The sequence below is a fragment of the Neopsephotus bourkii genome, unplaced genomic scaffold (genome assembly GCF_033783945.1).
Source record: "Neopsephotus bourkii isolate Nb327-2 ecotype Australia unplaced genomic scaffold, CSIRO-AGI_Nbou_v1 NB_855, whole genome shotgun sequence".
Lineage (NCBI taxonomy): Eukaryota > Metazoa > Chordata > Aves > Psittaciformes > Psittacidae > Neopsephotus > Neopsephotus bourkii.
In genome coordinates, this window is record NW_026901351.1 from 2,003,401 (window position 1) to 2,022,090 (window position 18,690).

Genomic DNA, 18,690 nt, shown 5'->3' on the forward strand with positions numbered 1-18,690 from the left:
GAGAAATCTTCCTTTTAGATCCAGATGAGGACAACATTTTCCTCCGTGCTATTGGATTAGTAGTCAGGAGACCCATGTTGTGTTTCTGAGTCAGGAATTGATTTGCTGTGTGCCTAAGTAACACTTAATCTTTCCTATTCATTTCTGCAACAGCCTGTGAAATGTCGATAAGACTTTGATGATTTTGATATGCTTTTCTTTAAGGTCTTGTGTACAGTTTGTATGAGGTAGCATTATTTGCTTTTAAAATGCATCCAGTGATTGCTCACAAAGCAGTTTGGTTGGAATCACTGAAACCTGGAATGGTTTAAAATACCTTTGTATAAGGTGTAAAAGGAATGAGAGCTCAGTTCACGTATCGGCAAGATTATCTACAGGGAATTTGAGACCAAATCCAAGTTAAGTTGTATAGAAAGCAGTTGTCTTTAGTTAAAACAAAGTGGTTCTTGAATCCAGAGTCAGTTGGGAAACGTTGTTCATCAGGGCAGTGATTAAGAACAGAAAAGAACAGAACCTGGCCATGTATTATACTCCCTAGTTTTAATGAGATTATGATATTTATTCCGTCTAAAAACGTGTTTCTGGCTAATTACATGATTAAAAATTTGGCTTGGCATTATCTGAGCTTGCACAGCAAACCTGACCTTGTGTTTTATAGGATTTTAAATAGGATTACTATGAAGTAGAGAGCAACTAATTAAAAGATGGCAGGTTTCCAGTTTCCAGTTGATGACCTGCTGCTGCTGCTGCTGCTGCTGCTGCTGCTTGTTGCTGTCCCCAGAGTGAGCAGGGCAATATGATCCTCCACTCCAGGATGTACAGAATGTTCTGTGGTGCTCGAGTCAGGCACTCCATGGAAATTTAGCAGGATCTTGCATCCTCAGTGCTTTTCATGTGCTCTTGCTGGGGAAAACTGCCAGAAAGCCAAACCAAACATTTTTATGGGTTTCCTCAGGCCCTACCTCCACATCTTGTTGAAAAATTAAAGCACACAATCATAGGCGGGTCTGTTGAAGCAAGCAGGCACTATTATTCCAGGTTTTCAAGGTTATTTTTCAGTCTATGGATCCAGACAATTAAGGAAGAGCACGTATAAACTATTCTCTGAAATTTCTCATGAAAAACCCCAGTCCAGGGACACTTTCCAAACAAGACTCTTCCAAATACAGCAACTGCAACAACAAATCAGAGAAGGTAGAGATTTTGCTAGAAGCATGAGTATCATGGGAACTTAGTAGTATAGTTTTATTGATGAAGTGGAGTTTCAGATTAAAAGGTCCAGTGTCACCCCCATTGCCCATTTTACTCCCACTGTTTGAATTCACAGTATACTTAGAACAAAATCTTGACAGATTTTTTTAAATCATTATGGCTAGATAGGAATTTGAAACCTACAACTAAGGTGTCAGCTGTGGCAGCTTGGAGTTGACTGCAGCTTAGCCTCCTAAATATTTGCCCAAATTTTCAGATTAAGTTTTCAGTCTGCATTTTACTCTGCTAAGGCTACATCTTTATCATCACTTGACCTAGCATGTGCACACATCCTCAAACAAGCTTTAAATCGTACTTCTTGGCTGCCATGTAGACATGTCTTTAACCTCTGCATAGCAATGCCAGACAGTAAGCTTCTTGTCTGATGCAATTTTACTGCATTCTTTCTGAATCCTCGTCTTTGATCTAGAAAGATCATCCTGGCTGGATAGGTAGTACAGGCTGTGTATATAGTTCATGTTATAAAAACTAGTCTTAAACCTTTCGAGACATGTGCACACCTAAGAGCAATTAAAAGAATTTTTCCCATACCCTTTTAAAAGATTAACCAGTAGATGCCAATTGTGCCAAAATGTTTTTCTAGTACAAATTCTGAAGGAGCCAAAAAATACAAGACATCTTCAGCCAGAGGCATTGCCAAGTAGAAGCATTCAAAATAGAGATGTAATGTGATTGGATTGCATGGCACCATTTAATCTGAGGACAAATTTGCAGAATTTCCTGGCTAAAAGCCATGAGCTACATAGTTCTGCATGACGTGAATCTCAGAAAATGCTCCATGCTGGGATTGGAAACCCTATTATTTTGGGGGATGAATGAAGGGGAAGGGTAGCTTTTATATCTAAATACCATACCTTTTATATGTAAATATTGCATACCTCTGCAATGTTTATGATGAAACTTGCTCTTTGTACTCTTATGTCTTATCCTGTGTTTTCCAAATGCTTCCTTTTTTTGACTTATCAGTCATGAACAACCCTAAATGATATGAATCTCACAACTGTGATTCACTTACTTCAAGAAGGGTCTCATAAATTTTAAAATATGTATAGAAGACAAGAGAGAGAGGGGGGGAAAAAAGTGATTTGTTTTTATTTCTGCATTGGTAGGAAGGAAGATGGTCCAGTCTTGCTCTAGAAGTCAGTCTCCTTAAAATATGCTTTCTACTACAGGCTAAGTTCTGTCCACGTGAATGCTTTAGAGTCCTCAGTTCACAGCTACCTAAAGGCTCCTGGAACTGTTAAAGTCTCATTTTGTTCCTTCAAAGTGGAAAAAGGAACCTGGCCCAAATTAAGCTAAGAGTGCTGTTCCCAAGGCATACTGAGCTTTATGGGACTTCAAGCACAGTATTTTAAATTCTTAATTCAGAAGTATAGGGGAAAGTGATCACCACTGTATTATGCCCCTTTTTCTAAACAATCCAGTATGTTTTCTTTTTGTGTAAATGTGATGCAGCTGGTTCTAGTACCATATTTACAGTAAATAACCTTTTTGGTAAACTAAGCACTTATTGAGGCAATGCAATAATAATGTGCCAAAGGATTTAATCCACTTTTAAAATAGTTTCTAAGCGTGCATTTTTTGAATGAATGAATGATCTGAGCATGTAGGACAATGCAGAAGATCAGAAATAAGCCACTGTTTATGTTTTTTAATCCACTGCTTATAAAGGAATTGTGGGTTTTGAAGGAATCCTGACTTTGCTTGAATTTAGCAAACTAAGATCTAAGGGCTCTTCTGTGATGAATTTCTTCAGGAGTTCAAATGACAATATGGAAATTTCAGCCAGAACCAATTTCTTAAATTTAAGGAATTAATTAGGCACGGGAAAATGCTAAAATGTGTGGAATGGGAATGACTTTCTTCCCTTCTTTAACAATGTTAAGAAGGTGGACTTGTGTTATGGTTTCTATCATTGATGCAATGTGTTTTAAACATCATTTTATCCTGGTTGCTTTTTTCCTGCATCTTTCTGGATTAAACAATATTCTTCAGTAGAGATGATGGCTGTTACAGTTTGTTTTCTTCAAAGACATTTCCCGAATATATCCCACCATGCAGAATCAAATATACTTGGATGAAAATACTTTTAGAGCACTTTTTTGTGATCCTGCTTAACTATAGCCATATTTATTTATATGACGTTAAATTACCTGAGAAACCTGTTTGTCAGAGGAGTTTAAGTAGAAAACTGATGTTAGCTTACAAAGAGCCTTAGGAGACCTGTAAGGAGTCCAAAATTGTATAAAACAAAAAGTTGAATTCAATACTTTTTCAGTTATACCAGTACAACTCTAACTTTGAGTTCACCTTCATTTCAGACCAGTCAAGCACTATTTTAGGCAGCCTAAGGAGAGTTTTGTTCCTCAGATTTAAACACCTTACATGAGAGTTCCTTATGCAAGGTTAAAACTACTGACAGGTAATGGATTTTTAGTTGGGTTGGATGGTAAAGTGGCATCCTTTGGTGTGCAAGGCTGTATGCTTGCCCCATATTTATATGGTCAGCCTATTTATTTTTTTGACCCCACCTCTAATTTACAGAACACTTCACTATCACAATGAGAAAGCTATTTTCGTACTATAGCTTTTCTCCTTAATGGGCCTCTAGAACCAAGAACTGTGTCCAGCTGGGCCTTTATTCTTCCAGGTGAATTTATGAGACAGAAACATTGGAATGGAAGTGAAGTCTGGAGTTATCTGTTTAAGTTCTTTAATATAGCTACCATGTATTTTTGTAGTTTATTAAGTTTTTCTCTGAAGAACAGTTATGATTTTTGCCTCAGTGCTTTGGAACAGATCTTCCATTGGACAGTTATTGCTGTAATTGCTAGACACCATCTTTCAATTCCCAGCCTCAAGTAATTTATGACTAGTGCTTTCTGACTTACTATCCTGCCAGCCCTGTCTATTGGCTTGCATAACTATTCTGCTTTCCTGATGTTCATTTGTCCACCCCAAAGTAATTTTGTAAGGCTATACAAGCAGAACTTTTCATAGCTTCTTCTCACATTATAGATTATTAATTCTCTGGCAAGCCTGATGCACCATCTCTACAACTGCTAGTGATGAATTAGTTTTCCTCGAACACAAGTTGTACCCAGTATTGTAGGTGTGGTCTCCTGAAGGTTACACAGTTGAACGCTAAGAATTTGCTACTCTTCCTCTACTGTTACCTTAGCAAAGCATTGCTTTTGTAGTCTCCTGCAGTCATCTGGTAGTTCCAGAGCAGACTCTGCTGAGTCTTTTCCAAATGAGAGTTTTCCTTCTTAGCCTTCAGCCCATGTTTTGTTACTTTCACTACTAAACATCATCCCATTTCAGTTCACAAATAGCCAGGTCTTTTGGTAGGTTTTCCTTGTCCTCCTGTACATTGATGTATGTCTTTCTGTGTTGCCTGCAGAACCCATCTGCAGAATCTCCCGTGTTCTAGAGCCAGGACATCAATCAGAATAGTAAACAAAAGCAATCTCTTGGGAAACTGTTCATACCCCATTTTGAGCCTGACCTTTTATTTCAATTTTACACATTAATCACTCCATTTTTATGCTCTCTCAATTTTTATGTGTTTGGCTTCATGCTAATATATGCATTAATTAGAGGTGACACTCTGTTACTGGGCCTGGGAAGAGAATCCAGATTGGCATTTTCCTCTGTGGCAAATGTCTTGCAAAAAATAGAAACATCCATTGGCAGACTTTTTATCTTCTTAATTATGCCTAGCCTAAGTGGTGCATCAGTTTTCCTATTAGTTGTAGTAGCAGAGGTGAGGTCAGCATTCATGCTGGGCTGGTTGTGGGTTTGGAATGCAGACTTCATTGGTTTGCCCATAAATAATTCGGGGTTTGTGTTTTTAAAATTGCTGGTTTATTTAGCGTATTAAGTGAGAAAACATTCAAAACACATCTTCTAATTAAAAATTATGCTGAGGCTCTCAGCAGTATACAGATGTTCCACATTTGGACATGTATGATCCCAGATTTTGATGGATAGCATAACACTCGGCTGAACTGCAAGGCTGAGACTATCTTGTCCTATACTGTCAGAGGAGCCAAGTCCACAGTAAATTGTGTTTTCCCTACTCTGAATATAATTTTGTTGCTGTCGTTTGGTTATTAACAGTGTAAGTTCACAAGTTTCCATTTCTTTTAAGGCAGGAGTGTGTCACGGTCCTCACTGAATGGCAGTTTAATAGAAAACCTCCAGAATTTGGGATATTGGCTCTGTCACATTCATAATGAGTCTGGCTTCTTTTACAGTCATGTGTCAGTGTACAAACAGCTAGCTGGCTACAAGTGCAAGTCTTTTACCCAGAACCACGCTAGGAAAAATATCAAAATGAGGTCCAGCATCTGAAAACAAAGAATTCTTATTAGATCATTCTTCACCTCTGGAATCCAGCATAGCACCTATTGCTCTCTTTATTAGTACCTAAGGCAGCTCAAACAGTGCGAACAGCACTCTTGCCTATCTATTCTTGGCCTCATCTAAAACCAGTCATAATATCAAGGAGTTTCATAGTGGAATCCTGTCTACAACCAAGATACACCTCATGTGGGCCAATGTTCTCAATCTTTTACTCACATACAGCAGCCAGTGGCTCCTGTAACTGGCATAAATAATATTTCCCACCAGGGCAATGAGTCTTTCAGACTTGGAGTTTTTCTGCTTACAGTTCTGAATGCACATTAGCATTTGGACTGAGGCAGCTAGATCTGAGCAGGCTCCAGGGCCCATTAAACTTCATCATCTTGAAGTTCACTGGCATCATTGTTATTAAAAAAACAAAAAACCAAAGCAAACCACACTTAAAAAATGAAGCACACATTCCACATGTACTAAGTATAACTTTCATCACTATGAGTATTTCCATATTCAAAAAATGTGAATTTATATTTGATTTGTGCTTTATGAAAGAAACTATTATACAAAGTTTCCATTTTGGCTGAGTAAGTGCTGTTTAATTTCTAACTTCTCAGAGGATTAATTACAAAAAGAGAAACAATAATGACAAATGGAAAGATTTGTTTACCTAGGTTGATTTAAAAATAAACAGGATCATAAGGCTGGCCATTAGTCTGAACTGGTACTGGAGGACACAAAAACATTTTTCTGGGTGGGTGGGTCTGGTTAAACTCTGTATGCCTGAGAAAATGTAGCTAAAATCAGTAGACAAGGTTGAAGAATTAAATAACTGATTCACTTTTCAGTATAGCTGTGTCTTGTATACACAGGGTTTGGAACTCTTCAAAGATATTCTGCCCTTCACACAACCACTTTGGTATTTAAAAACAAGATAAGGGCATGAAAGGTTGCGAGCTTACATAAAAATCAGGTTTATGTTAGAAGTTACTGACTTAACACTTACAGGGGATATTTTGTGTGTAATTTTCACAGATCTAGCTGCAAAACACCTAGGTATGATTTATTTATATTGTTAGTAATAACTAAACACAATAATGTTTTTTTACTCACATCTTTACATTCTACCCCACCTAACAAACTGGGTTCAGTTCTGGTCACCTTCCTGTCAACCTTTTCCCTCGAAAACTGATTATTAATTCTGACCTTGCTTTTGGTTCCTTAGCCTGTTTCTAATTCATGGCAAAATTTTACCTCTCACCCCAATTTAGTTGCCATAAAGATTTTTATGCAACAATGCAACTGCAACTTTACAAAAACAGGAATTGTGAAAGACTCTTAAAGGGACCTTATTAAGCACTTTAATCTTTTTTTTTTTTTTTATAATCTTTTGAAGGAAAGGAAGTAATATAAAAACATATTTACAATATACATTTAGAAAATAATGAGATAATGAAAATATTGTTTTGGAAACATAACTACAATAGCTCTGAAGCAGTACATGACAGCCTGAAGGTAAAACAGAAAATGATACTGTCTGACCTGGGAGTTCAGCCAACAACTGATTGCAAGGAGTTTAGATCTAAGGGTGAGTTAGTTGAGGAGTGGACATACTAAACATAGTGATTAGAAAAGGAAAGAATTAAAAATACAGAACATTCACAAAATGAACCTTCAAGGTGGTGGATAGTGCAAAAAGGAAAGCTGTCAGGCCAGCAGAATTCATAGTCATTCACACATTCCAGTAAGGGAGAATATATCATATGGAAAAAGGCAATATGACTTCTAAAGCATCCTTTGCAATATTAACAATATTCCTATTTATAAATGAGGAGGATGAAAGATACAAATGTAGTTTGACATCTGAGCAAAGATGCGGCACTTTTGCATGTCAGCTGATATTCTTGGATGGAAAAAAAGAAATATGAATTGTATTTCCTATGCCACAGGAACTTGGAACGACATGAAAGTCAAAGTTTTGGAACAGCAGTCAATCTAGAGATAGAAAGTGACATCAGTCAACATGAAGTGGCACAAAGAAAGCAAAAGGAAAAGTAGGAGGGAGCCATTTTGTGCTTGTACTCCCAACAGGTACAGCTACATTGACAAGATGAAGGAGAATGAGACAAAACAGAGTAGATGAAGTCAGCCCATGTATTGAAAGTGAGCCAAATCGTGAAGGTGACTCATTATGAAGATGTAAACAATCCCGGTTGGTGACTCAGTGGTGAGGAAGCTTGGCTAAGACATCTGTAGTCCATATAAAGAAAACAGGATGATGAGATTTCTCTGGGGTATGGTAAGATAAACTATGGGACAATAATTTTGCACGTGCCTATGATAGCCTGTAGAAAGTTGGGACATTCTTACCCTTTATAGCTCATGGAGGAATGTACATATCGCCAACAAAGGAAGCTTTGATTGGCATTTGCCTGGGGAATCTGAGAGGAGCCCTGGAAATGGATGTAGTGTGAATCTTCTGAGAGTCTGTGGAGGAAGGAAGAGAGTGGGTGATGAATATCATCATGTAGGGAGTGAATACTGCAATGCAGAGAATATTACACAATTTGGTCAGTTAATTTGTTACAGCTTAGAAACCACAATCTGCAGAAGCTCCATATCCTTTCTGATTTTAAAACCTGTCAGTGTGTGCCTGAGAGGATCTCAGCAGAGCAAAATATGGAAAGAACATAGATTTTCTAGGAGTTATTGTCTGTAGGTGATGGGGTTGATTTTAAATAAAAGGTCAAGGTTATGCACTGGTATACTTGATGAAGCATGCTGGACAAGAAGAAAACACTATCACTAATAAAACTTAGCTGGGGTTATAAAATAGAAACGCTATAGAGTGATCAGAGTAAGTAGAAAAAACATCTTGCACACTGTTTCAGTCTACAGCAAAAGAGAAAGTGGTAGGTGAATATTTTTTAAAAACTGCTTACAACTGTTATGAAATGTGTGGAAGTGAAACCCTTCAGTTTGAGATATGGGAATGAAAAACTAGGGATCAGTAACTGCAGAAAAACTTGTACATTGGCTTTTGTCACTATTTGTAGACCCATTCTTGAAGACTCCATTTTGATAAATGCTGGGGAAATAAACAACAGATCAAAAATCCTTAAGGCATTCTGTCATTTACAGATGAACACAACCGAGTAATTGCTTAGTGGCTTTGTGAAAACTATCAAATATATAACATCAGAGATGTTCTGCATTAGACAGAGAAGCACTTTGCACACAGCAACTAAATACCAACTTTGAGAATTATCGGGTGGTATTCTTTGGCTCTGCAGGCTTTTACTTGTTTTCTCTCTGGTCGTCTCTCTTCTGGAGAAATACTGCTTCACCTTCCATTACCTTATATATTGAAAGGTTCCTCACACTATTAGTATTCTACCACAAACAGTAAATCGATATTTTGACACAGACATTGCTTCTACAGTAGTGGGGTTTGCCTGTTGTGTCTGAATTTTGTGGCCACTCTTTAGGGAAGTGTGTGCGTGGCTCATTCCTACACCTGTTTCCTCCCTGTGTTTCAATGCCAGGGAGGTTCTCCAGGGTATGTGTCATGGAGGAGCCTGTGTTAAATGACTTTTCTGTAAAAAGTTTCTCTTTATGTCTATCTTCCTCTCTTTACACATGAGAGAAATAGAGAGAAAAGATTGTTAGGAAGTCATTACTGAAGGAAGAGGTATTTCTCTGCTGACAGGAAAGCTGGTCTTCAGATATCCCCTTGTCATGACTCTTTTTTTCTGTTCATTAAAATTGGGATATTTTACAGTTTCTGGGGTACTATTAGGTAAAAAGTTAAAGTTGCAAACAATGACTAGAATTCCTCTCAAGAGATCCGGAAACATTACCTTCTTGGCTACTTCAATGAAACCTGAAACTTTTGTTTTGGAGTTGCATTTTGCAGTCTCCAGTCCTGTTTGATATTTGGTAAATAGAACAATTTGTCCACTAAGCACCAGAATTTTGCAGCATTTTCTCCTAGTAAGCTCCTATTAAAACTAATGCGAGGAGAGTAAGTTCCTGCTCATCATAAATAACTGTACCACAATTTGGTCCTAAATGAGCTGGTAGCTATGTACGTGCGATCCTTCCCAGCTGCTGGGAAGACCTGACTAAGCTGGCTAAGCCAGGCACAGGAGCAAGGAACTTAAATTCTCAAGAGCTTGAATCATGGAACATAATTTTAAAGGAAAAAACTGACTGGGGGTTTTGAAGGAAGTCGATTTTGACTGCTGTTACTGAAAAAATATGGTGTTGTCTGTACTCTTTCTGCTTTTATAGGACATTTGATTTTCTAAACTAGTTAAAATAAGACCTTAATAAAACTTTACTTTGGAGTTGCCATATATGCTGTGGAGTACTGGGAAAATTCTATCTATGTTGACTCAGATATGGATTTCAAAGGTGGAGGGTTTTGTTGGCAGTTAAACATTTGGGGTAAAATTATTTGGATTAACTGGGCACAGCCTTCAGTTCTCAGCATCTGAGAACAAAATTAACTGGATTATTTGGGCACAGCTCTAAGTTTCGAGAGCATTTGGCACTGTCTATTCAGTAGAAAATGTCTGAAATGGATGCTGCTTTAAGCTTCATGGAACTAAAAAGGAGTCTCTGACAGGATTGTGATACCTTAGGAAGGCTTTCTTCTCACATTCATCCAGCTGGCAATCAGCATTGCGCTTCCTGCAAAACAGGACAAAACAATGAATGCCCTCATTCATTTTTTCCAAAATAAGAATCCATCGGCCTGAAGAGGTAATACTTAGGTAAACTAGGATCTTTAGAATTTTAGCTCAAATAAGGTGATAATTAAAAGGTGGTATGTTAAGAGATGCAGGAATAGCACTAAAGGAGAAAAAGATGGCCCATTAAAAATAGTAAGAAGCTACTTTAATTCTAGGAGTACCAACCTAATTCTAGGAGTGTGTAGAGGTACACTTAAGGAGTACCAGCTTAATTCTAGGAGTACTAACCACCAATGTACCCTTAGTGGTTTGAACTGATCCCAAATACTGTTTCAGGTGCTTTCCTATTCATGGGAAGCAAGCAGTTCATCTCTTGAATAGATCCGCACTTTCCAATCTTTTAACTAACAAAATTATTTTTGGAAATGCAGGGTAAGGATCTCCAAAGCATCTCAGAGACTTTGCTTTACCATTAGATAGGTTGCTCAGCTCCATTTTTTAAAAAATGAGAGTAAATGTCCAAGTTCTTTAACTACTCCAGAAACCTTGCATCAATTGCACATCTGCCTATCACTGATGTTCTATTCTTATATACAACAGCATGGTAATAAACACACCAGATATGGGCTTTAGATGATTCACCATGACAGTTTCTCAGGGGACCCAGACCATGAATAACCCTGAATAAGCCAAATTAGGTAGCAGTGAGGGAGGACCCTGTATCCTATTCTGTTGCTATGTTTTAAACAACCCAGTCTGTTTCTATGCTTCAAGCACATAACTCCCTGTTAATACTCTGGGCCAGCTACATATTTAACAGTTAGCATCACAGAGGAAGCTTGGTTGCTAATCGGATGTTACTCTTTGTCCCTCCTGGGTAGTTAGAAAGAAAGAAAAGGAAATTATATATTGTTAACCCCCCAAAATTTAATTCCTGCTTTTAGCAGAGATTTAGTGGCAGTAGACTCAAAAATATGAAATCATAAACATTTCATGAACTATCCTGGGATTTCAGCTATGGTCCCTTTATCCGTAGCATATTGTAAGGCTTCCTATGAAAATTGCAGTTGTAATTTGTGTTTAGGAACAGATTTGTAATACCTCCAATGCTTCTGCCACTCAACATATTCTAATTTGGACTAACTGGAAAATTCTGTCTAGTTTTCAGGACCGTGTAAAAGATTTATCAGTTTAGATGTTTTTGGATACATTTATGATCAGGAAACTGAATATTCTGAGACCAAGTATCTCTCAGATCATGCAAGCTTTATCAGTTTACATCTGATGATCTATTTTGCATTGTTTTTATCTATTTACAGCATTTGCAAGGTCATATTTTAAAATACAAAATTAAATGTTGACCTTTGTTTCTCTCTTTCCTGGCCCTGAATGCTTGAATTCTCAATCTCGGTTTTGTTCCAATCTATTTTTGAATCTTTTTGCATAACTTGGTGATATATTTCTTATGTGATAGTATGAAAACTTAGACTTTCAAAAGTATCCTCTAGTGGCTCATAAAGATTTTTTTTCTATTTTGCCTTTTGAGGGGGTTTGGGTTGTGTGTTCTTTTAACAGCAATTGCCTGAATTACTGTGCTTCTGCCATGTATTGGACCTCACATCTCCAGGCTGACACCTGTTATTTTTGCAATGGGCACTTTTAATGTTCTTTGAAGTTGTGACAGGTGTTGCAAAACAGAGGGTTTTTTATATCATGTTGGCTTAGTTCTTATTAAAACCAGAAAATATCTTTTTTCAATTACTTGCTTTGCTTTAAAAGACCTCCTCTTCCCATGGTACAAAGGAAATGGATATTTGTTTCAGGGTTCATATGTTAAAATCAAGAAGAAGCTAGGTCTAATGCAAACAACCAAGTAATGACCTTTACCTTTCCTGTGGTTTATTCTGTAGTGAGTTGTTTTCACGCTGGAACGTGAGAAGGGAGTCCTTGAGTCTTAGCTGAGAGCACTAGTGGACGACAGGCTTTGGGTTAGTAAATATTAGTAAATATTTTCAGATTCTTCAGATCTGTCACAGCTTTTTCAAATTCGCCTTGATTAGTTGGCTGAGCCTGTGAGGTTTAGATCAGAAATCTATTTAGATCAGAAATCTATTCAGATCAGAAATCTATTCTTTTCTCTTAGCTTATCTCACTTTCTTTCAAAGTCAAATTAGAAAGCAAAGGGGGCTGAAGTTGTTTTGACCTTATTCCTGTCTCCTTCTGATGAATAAAGACTGATTTTCCTTTTTTTTTACTATTATTTTATTTGCAATAGATCTGATAGAAATAGCAGAGTAGTGGCTTATGAGGAGGAGTGATATCTGTGATGTGGAAAAGAATAAGGGAAGGTTTCTTTCTGACAGATCTGAAGCACAAGTAAACTAGAGGTTCACGCCCTTGGCTATAAATTCATAGGCAGGCCCTCAGGGACTGAAAGACATATGATTTTTTTTTCTTTGTGATTTCCTCAGAGTTCTACCCTTAACTCCAACCTTCTCAGAATCATGGCCTAGTGCTCCCTGGGTGCATACCCTGTGCATTTCCCTCGTTTGTAAGTTTTTGAAAAATCAGTCCAGATCATGTTGCTATAACATTTTAACCTTGCTCCACTTGGGAATCAATATCTTGCTCCAAACATCAGTTGACAGACAGTGGTTTTCCTGTTGACTTTCCAGTATTATGAATTACTCAGACTTCTGTGATAGGCTTTTAGAATAATTTCAGAGTAATTTGTAGAACAATTGCTTGCCTTGCAACTGCAATTTATGAGAAGAGTAAAGCTCCAACTTAGCAAAGTGCTTAAGCGTATGCTATAATTTAACCTTTATTCTACACATTCAGAAAATGCTTAAATACATGTTTGGGTACTTTGCAGAACTAAGGTCATGGGTCAGTATTTGAACTGGTGAATTCCCAGTATATAAATAAAAATGCAGCTTCGTTTATTTTGGTACTACAAAAGCTGTCAGTAAAGCTGTTAATGTGCTCGCTGCTTCATCTACCTCTTTCACTTCATTTTATGGCACATATAAATGAGGAAGTATGTCAGAATTTAAAAGAAATATGGCCTCTTGACCTCATTTCTTTTACAGTGAATCCTGGATGCAACTGCATATCTTTAAAAACAAACTCAGTCCATTTTTTTTTCCAAAATTGTAACATTGTGAACAGTTTTGATACGTTTTACAAGATATTTTTATTGGTTATCGTGATTTTTAGAAATGTTTTTGAAAGAGTTTTAGAAAAATATCATTACTTTCTTCAATTTGCTTTCTAAGAAGCACTCTGTGTACAAACCAAGTTTAACTAAAATCCCACTTCATGAGCTAGTTGGTAGATTCTCAGCTAGCATGTCTGACGGCTAGTGTGCTCAAGCCGATTCACCCTATCTCTCAGCTAAATGTGCCTATGCAGCCTTTGCGTTGGAGTTGGATTGCGGCTGCCTGGGACCAGAGACATGGAGTAACTGAGGAAACTGCCTGCACCTGTCTGCACAGGCAGATCTGTAGTTTCACTAGGTATAATTCACTTCTCAGGGCTGGAAAAGAGCCCACACATTTTTCAAATCCCTCTGGAGCCTTACTCTGAGGACTTAAGTGAAAGAGAGGTCTCTTGATACCTATATATTCTGTGAAAAATTTTATTCATTTATGAATGCATGCACTATACCTGCATGCTGTTCTGAGTTGCTACCCATAGGTACTGCATTCCTCTGATAGCTAAAGTGATTACGCTGTTAACTGACTGAAAAAAACTACATGCTATTTAAACAGATGTTGTACCTTTCATCAATCACAGAATCACAGAATCCCAAGGGTTGGAAGTGACCTCAAAAGATGATCTAGTCCAACCCCCCTGCAAGAGCAGGGTAACCTAGAGTACATCACACAGGAACTTGTCCTGGCAGGCCTTGAATATCTCCAACGTAGGAGACTCCACAACCCCCCTGGGCAACCTGTTCCAGTGCTCTGTCACTCTCACAGTAAAGAAGTTTTTCCTGATGTTCACATGGAGCCTCCTATGCTCCAGTTTACACCCATTGCCCCTTGTCCTATCACTGGACATCACTGAAAAAACCCTAGCTCCATCATCCTGACACTCACCCTTTACATATTTGTAAACACTGATGAGGTCACCCCTCAGTCTCCTCTTCTTCAAGCTAAAGAGACCCAGCTCCCTCAGCCTCTCCTCATAAGGGAGCTGTTCCACTCCCTTAATCATCTTAGTGGCTCTGCGCTGGGTTCTTTCAAGCAATTCCCTGTCCTTCTTGAACTGAGGGTCCCAGAACTGGACACAATATTCCAGATGTGGCCTCACCAAGGCAGAGTAGAGGGGGAGGAGAACCTCTCTTGACCTACTAACCACATCCTATCTAACGCACCCTAAGATACCATTTGCCTTCTTGGCCACAAGGGCCCATTGCTGGCTCATCATACCTACTATGTTCTCAATCCACTAAAACACATGATGTTTTCTGCACCAGGTAATACAGAGCAATCACAGATAAAGCTGATATAAACACATCTACAAGAAACAATCTACATTATGGCAGTAAATATCTACAGTTCTGTGAGAGTGTCTGGTGTTTTTGCAGAAAGGAAACATCTCTGAATGTTGGGTAGAAGCTTTGAGGAGGTTGCTGTGGGGGACAGGAGTGGGGAAAACCTGTTTGTCTGGGGTTTCTTGTGATAAAATGGGACAACACCTATGTTGCTGCAGCACTTTTGATTTCAGAATTGGGAAACTGTTACATTTACAGCCTCATCTGAGCAAAACAACGTTTTGCAATGTAAAGACAGAAACAGGTCCTCACATCCTTCTTAATAGTGTGCAAGCATTGTGGTTTCAGTTGGTAGTGTTTGAAGCAGACTATTTTTTTTTTAAATTGGATTTGTGTGGGTTTCAGTCCCAAAGTTTCTTTAGAAAGAAAAAAAGTACTTTTCGGTTGTGAAGTAAATGCTATTTATAAAGGTGACTTTGAACTTCAGCCTGTGAGGTGCTGAGCATTTGTAACACCTGTTAAAAGGAGGATGATTTTCTGGGTTAGGCTGGCATTCATTATGTCAGCTTTTACATTGCACAAAGGTTTTAATAAGATATCTTTTGGAAGTGTAGTTTCTTGTGACTTGGAACTTCTGCACTGCACACTGTCGTTTTGCAGCCTGGATGGGGTACTCAGGCAGTTCACGGAGTTGTTTCACCTGTGCCTGGAGTCACTCTTATGTATCCAGACAGAAAACCTACTAAAAATTAAAAAACATAAAAAATACCTTCACTAAAAATACCTTCAGCTTTGCATGGAAACCAAACTTGTTCAAATGCAGTAGTCCTTTACTGACCCAGGGCATGTGTTATTTGTACTGAGAACTAAAAGCACATCTACTGTTTAGGGATGTAATGATTTCCTCTGGCTTTTGCTGTCACAAGCAGTGGTCCAGTCATTAGGAGCATCTGTTCTTAATGGCCGTCTCCTGCTCATTACTGTTAGGAGAAACATTCTTTACTTACATGTAGCCTTTATATAAGGAAAACTGCTAAAACAATCATGCGCCACTGGAAGTGGAGTCTTCCTTTTGGAGATCTAAAAGAAAAGAAAAGGCAGAAACTAAAAAAAAAAAACCTGAAGCAAATCAGTATTATGTTTTGTTTTCTTTAAAAGAAAATATTAAATAAAAGCAAAAATCCCTCTACCCCAAAACAGTAGCTAGAAATAAGCAGCTTCTGCTAAACACATCCTGTCATGTTTGTGAAACAAAGGTAGGCCTTCTATTTTGTAGAGTACCTTAAGTTACCTTTCCATTTAGAGGAAATATTTTTTTTTTAAATGGATGCCAGGGCAATACCAATTAACAGGAGAAAAGGAGAGGGTGTGAAGGGACAGGGAAGTATTTTCATGCTGTTTTCATTTTCTAATACAATGCCCTTAGAAAAAAAGGCAGAGGATGACATAGCAAATTTGGAATTCCAAGGTCACAAACAGGAATTCAGACAACAAATGGGAGGGTTTAGGAATGTACATTGTAAAAATAAATCTATCAATTTTAAAAAGAAAAAATAGTGGTATTGAAATATGGCATTTCCAAATAGATGTTTGTATGGTAAATGCATCCCTTTCCCTAAAAGATTACTTGATCCTTTAACAGTTTACTTTGTTTTTTCAATAATGTGAATGCAAATACTAAGAGGTTTTATATTTGTTTGTTGGTTTTGGTGTGGTTTTTTTTTTTTCTTTTTTTTTTTTAACTTGGAAAATTACCACCACTTTTTTAATCTTGTTATTTATCACTCCACAGGAATGCTTAATTCAGTTTTGAAGTTTCATATGATACAGTAGAATTTTCTGCATCTCTGTAGGTAGCAGCCAGGGACATATATGTAGCAGTGATAAAACTTTATTGAAAGCTACATAGCAGGAAGCTTTTGTGGTGGAATTTTGAAACTCTTTTCTGGAAGGGATATTAGTAACTTTTTTTCCCCTCTCTCCCTTTGTACCTGGGGTTTTGGCATTAGGATGACCTAAATAAGAACTGGAGCTGCTGCTTCTTTAATGAGATTTTTCAACCTTATTTTTTGTATTAGATTGCCCAGACCAAAATCATAAAAATCTACTGTACCATATAAACTGCGCACCGTTGTTAAAAAAAGGACTTTTGCTTTGTAGGCTACCGTACCTATTTGTTCCTGTTTCCTTAATATTGTTTTCTCCAGATGTTGGAAGTTAAAACACTCTTGTTATTTTTTCCAGTGTCACTCTTTGTTACTTTCCATAGGCAGTGTTCACCAAAGCCAGGCAGTAGAGGAAATAACAGATGTGTTACCCTCAAATTATGGGCATAAAAATAACCTTAATAAAATAGGTATTAAGTGACAGCACTTTACAAAAATCCAGGTCTAATTTACTCTAGCCTAGAAAGCAATAACTTAAGGGGACTTCAGACAAGCATCCTCAGGCTGCAGATATTTTGTAGCGGAGCGACAGTAGCTTGGATGATGACAATCCCAGCTTGCTGTCGGCGGCACATTCCAGGAGAGGCTGTCAGGGTGTGTTTGTGCTAGACACTTTTCTGCATGTAACACTATTGTTTGCTCTTAATTAATATTCCATTATAGACCTACCAATTCTGCCAGAAAAACCCTCCCTCCTCCTTAATAATAGTAGTAGTAACAACACAACTAATAGGAAAAAATCAGCCATATTCTGACTTTGAATGCAGACAAAATTGTCACCCTGGGTTTACTCTCCTTTTACCAGGCCTTTGGTTCCTGCTGTTCACAGAAAGCTGCAGATGGCTGCCTCAGCAGGAAGCCCTTCCCCCTTCCTTAATGGAACTCGTGGGAATGCGGGGATCCTGGAACCGAAGCCCTCCTTCCCTTCCAAACCTCCTCTCCAAACCCCTACTGAGTAAAAGGAAAAAAATCCCTACATCCCTGGAAACATTTTTGCCAGCCTGTTTTTCAGTAAAAACTTAAATTAACCACTTCACTCCTGATTATAATAAAGATTTGTTATTGAAACAGCTTCTCTTTAATGTACTGAATCATTTCCACCCGCTTATTGAAGTCATCCATTTGGGTTGAATTATAGCGTCCCTCTTCCATTATGTAATAATTTCAAATAAATGGAAACAGGTTTGAATTCTCCAACAATTAGCAAAGTTTTAGCACGTTCCCCTCCCCCCACTCCTTCCAGACACCCCTCCAAAAAATAAGATTAAAACCCCTCAAAACTTTGGTGAAGTCACATCCTACGTTCTTGTTGCTTGTTAAAATCTTCCAGTTTTGCTCAATCACATCATATGGGTTAGGTTACGGCTTCCATTTATATTTATTTTCAAGTGCAAAATAAAAACAGCTTACGCATTGTGATTTGATATTGGGAATGAAAGAGTTAAATGCCTGAACAAAGCACTCCATTTATAATTTTTGTTAGGAGTTCCACACTGAGCATTAGAGTGAGGTGTGTCTTATAAAAAGGGTGTTTATATTGGATTTGATATAGTTAAGAGATTCAGCTTACATATAATAGTCTCCTCTAAGAAGAAGCATAAACCAGAATGAGTTCAGTGGGATTTGCTCAAGTATAAGATATAGTATAAAAGTCTAATCTTACAGACTACTATCAAGCACAGAGGAATTCATCTTTTGCAAAACATCCACTGCAGAAAGGAAAAGAAGAAAATGTGGCCAAATCTGTAGCTGTTGCTTTCAGCAATAGCCTTAAGGCCTCCACTGTGGCCTGCGTTTGCTCTTCTGACTAGAGGCTATCAGTGTGAATCAAGGCAGTGGGATGAGGTTCATAATTCAAATGAATTGCAGTTGTTCCTTATAAAAAATAAATAAAATTGTCCACTATTTTTGT

At 37.8% G+C, this 18,690-nt stretch overlaps 1 long non-coding RNA gene across 2 annotated transcripts in view; it reads left to right on the forward strand.

Annotated features, from left to right (window-relative positions):
* LOC133213876 (uncharacterized) overlaps nt 1–17,849 on the forward strand; it is a 59,196-nt gene extending 41,347 nt beyond the window's left edge. The window contains exons 3-5 of one of the 2 annotated variants that reach the window (XR_009725922.1): nt 7,726–7,933; nt 8,776–8,905; nt 17,584–17,849. This is a non-coding gene — a long non-coding RNA (uncharacterized LOC133213876). The remainder of the gene's footprint in view (nt 1–7,725; nt 7,934–8,775; nt 8,906–17,583) is intronic. The other variant, XR_009725923.1, reaches the window with a different exon arrangement.
* Nucleotides 17,850–18,690: the final 841 nt, after the last annotated feature.